This window comes from Delphinus delphis, chromosome 1, assembly GCF_949987515.2.
Source record: "Delphinus delphis chromosome 1, mDelDel1.2, whole genome shotgun sequence".
Lineage (NCBI taxonomy): Eukaryota > Metazoa > Chordata > Mammalia > Artiodactyla > Delphinidae > Delphinus > Delphinus delphis.
Genome location: NC_082683.1, coordinates 12,677,550 through 12,681,144, shown reverse-complemented (window position 1 = coordinate 12,681,144; position 3,595 = coordinate 12,677,550). Strand labels below are relative to the sequence as shown.

The 3,595-nt window shown below is 52.3% G+C and overlaps 1 pseudogene; it reads left to right on the top strand.

Annotated features, from left to right (window-relative positions):
- Positions 1 to 858: 858 nt before the first annotated feature.
- Positions 859 to 2,834, top strand: LOC132439738 (polyadenylate-binding protein 4 pseudogene; annotated as a pseudogene).
- Positions 2,835 to 3,595: the final 761 nt, after the last annotated feature.

Genomic DNA, 3,595 nt, shown 5'->3' with positions numbered 1-3,595 from the left:
TCCACAAGAGAAGCCACCGCAACGAGAAGCCCACGCGCCGCAACTAGAGAAGCCTGCGCGCAGCTACGAAGACCCACCACAGCCAAAAATAAATAAATTAAATAAATAAAAAATTTTTTAATCTTAAAAGAAAAGAAAGAAAAAAAAGAGCGAATCCTCCTCGTAGGACCCGCGGGGCAGTCACTTTTGCACGCTTCCGGCCTGCCCACTGCCGCCGCACCTAGGCGTCCGTGGGTCCCCGTCCGTTGGTGCAATGGTGAGCTGCTCGCGCGCCCGTGTTCACGCGCCTCCGCCCGCCCCCGGCGCGCCGGCCTCCGCGCTCCATGTGTCCGCGCAGCCCTTCTCCCGCCCGGCGTGGGAGGCGGCTGCGCGCTCCAGCCGCCCCGGGCTTGCCAAGTGGGCACCAACAAGTATTTGGTTTCCCTCTTCTCCGGGCTGCTATAATCTTAAACGGCCGGGAGCCCGAGGCCTATATTTATAGAGAAACGCACGTTCCGGAGGCCGCCGTGGGCACCACTGGGTTGCCTCTGGAAGAATTTTTGTAATTTGGAGGGCAGTCCCCGTTTTAATTTTTTTCATTTTTTGAAATTGGGAGCTTCCAGACCAGGACAGCTGAAACTTACAAACTCCCAGGGAGCGCCGTATTGTTTTTGAGAGCCTTTTGTCTGCGGTTTGACATTCTCATCTGGACTGTCCCCGAACTCCTCTCAGGCCCTCCCCTCGGAGCCGACTCCAGCTTCTCTGAGCTTCACGGCCACCTGTGAGCCGCGGCACGGGCCACGGCTCGGAGGGGAGCCCCCTTTGTCCTGTGTGGTCCCTCTAAGAAGTCCTCCTGGCGGGGCTCGGGGTGGTGGGGAGATGAACGCTGCGGCCAGCAGCTACCCCAGGGCCCCCCTGTACGTGGGTGACCTGTACTCGGACGTCACCGAGGCCACGCTGAACGAAAAGTTCAGTCCTGCGGGGCCTGCGCTGTCCATCTGGGTCTGCCGCGATATGCTCACCCGCCACTCCCTGGATTATGCCTACATCAACTTCCAGCACACAGCTTTCGCGGAGCGGGCCTTGGATACCGTGAACTTTGATGTGATTAAGGCAAAGCCAAGACGTATCATGTGGGCTCAGAGGGATCCCTCTTTGAGAAAATTTGGTGTGGGAAATACCTTCACCAAGAACCTGGACATACAGATAACAAGGCACCGTATGATACTTTTTCTGCTTTTGGAAACATTGTCCTGCAAGGTGGTGTGTGATGAGAACGGCTCTGAGAGTTATGCCTTTGTCCACTTTGAGACCCAGGAGGCTGCCGACAAGGTCATCGCGAGGATGAACGGCATGCTCCTCAATGACTGCAGAGTGTTTGTGGGCAGATTCAAGTATCGAAAAGAGTGGGAAGCTGAGCTTGGAGCCAAAGCCAAGGAATTCACCAATGTTTATATCAAAAACTTTGGGGAAGAGGTGGATGATGAGAGTCTGAAAGAGCTATTCAGCCAGTTTGGTAAGACTCTGAGTGTCAAGGTGATGAGAGATCCTAGTGGGAAATCCAAAGGGTTTGGCTTTGTGAGTTACAAAAAACACGAGGATGCCAATAAGGCCGTGGAAGAGATGAATGGAAAAGAAATCAGTGGGAAAGTCATTTTCGTCGGCCGTGCACAGAAGAAAGTGGAACAGCAGGCCGAGTTAAAGCGAAAATTTGAACAGCTCAAACAGGAGAGAATTAGTTGCTATCAGGGGGTGAATCTCTAAATTAAGAACTTGGATGACACCATTGATGGTGAGAAGTTAAGGAAAAAATTCTCTCCTTTTGGATCAATCAGCAGTGCTAAGGTGATGCTGGAGGATGGGAGAAGCAAAGGGTTTGCCTTTGTCTGCTTCTGATCCCCTGAAGAGGCAACCAAAGCAGTCACGGAGATGAACGGATGCATCGTGGGCTTCAAGCCACTGTATGTCGCCCTGGCCCAGAGAAAGGAAGAGAGAAAGGCTCAGCTGACCAACCAGTATATGCAGCGGGTGACCAGGATGAGAGCAGTCCCTGCCAATGCCATCTTAAATCATTTCCAGCAGCTGGGGGCTACTTTGTGCCAGCAGTTCCACAGGCCCAGGGAAGACCTCCGTATTACCTAACGAGTTAGCACAGATGAGGCCTAAGCCACGCTGCAGCAAGGTGGGAGACCTCAAAGCTTCCAAGGAATGCCAAGTGCTATACGCCAGTCTGGGCCTCGTCCAGCTCTTCGCCATCTGGCTCCAACTGGTAATGCTCTGGCCTCTCACGGCCTCCCTACTACCGCTCAGAGAGTCGGATCTGAGTGCCCAGACCGCTTGGCTATGGACTTTGGTGGGGCTGGCGCCGCCCAGCAAGGGCCGACTGACAGCTGCCAGTCTGGAGGTGTTCCCACAGCTGGGCAGAACCTAGCGCCTCGTGCTGCTGTTGCTGCCGCTGCTGCTCGGGCTGTTGCACCTTACAAATACGCCTCCAGTGTCCACAGCCCTCACCCTGCCATCCAGCCCCTGCAGGCACCCCAGCCTGCGGTCCATGTGCAGGGGCAGGAGCCGCTGACCGCCTCCATGCTGGCCGCAGCACCCCCCCCCGCCCCCAAGGAGCAGAAGCAGATGCTGGGTGAACGTTCGTTCCTCCTCATCCAGACGATGCACTCAAACCTGGCCGGGAAGATTACGGGGATGCTGCTGGAGGTTGACAGCTCGGAGCTGCTGCACGTGCTGGAGTCCCCGAGTCTCTCCGCTCCCACATGGATGAAGCTGTGGCGGTCCTACAGGCTCATCATGCCAAGAAAGAAGGTGCCCAGAAGGTGGGCGCTGTCGCTGCTGCTACCTCGTAGACAAGGACAAAGCAATTCACAAGCCAAATAAACCCTCATGGAATTCAGCTCGAGGTTTGCAGACTTCCTAGCTCGTGCTATGGACCTCAACACCAAGAACCACAAATTGCGCATTTAGTAGGTCATGTATCAAAAGGTCAATTATGACGTGCCTAGAATTTTTCAATTAAAAGAATATATTCTCTGGGTTCTGATATGGCCCAGACAGTGTTAACTTTTTTTTTCTATTGTGAGTTTTGATTTTTTCCCCCCAGAAATTGGTTTTGTTTGATGTACCCAAGTCTTAAGTTTCTCAATAAAGAAAAAAATCTCCATAATAAATAAATAAAAATGACTGATATAACAGGATCTGAACCTCCCAAAGGACTGCATACTTAACCATTCCATCTCCCTGCCTCTCTGGAAAGTCAACTTGCTTTTAATATTCTGCATCCCTCTGACTTCTTTTGCTTTCACTGAGCCGATATCTAGCCATTACAAATGAAATTTACCACCATTCCCTTTTTGCATTTCATTTACATGGTTCTGTCTCTGATACAAAGGGGTGTTCAAAATTCATACTCAGCTGGAAAGGGAGTTTTATCACATACTGTGTTTAAAAAGCACACACCCACACACATCCAGAAGACCAAATTAACTGCTAATTTGAGAGTATGCTGGTGATGTGGCAGGCAGATGAGAGCGGGACAGAGGTTGGCAGTGTGGGTGAGCTCTGATTTGTGTGTGTGTGTGTGTGTGTGTGTGTGTGTGTGTGTGTGTGG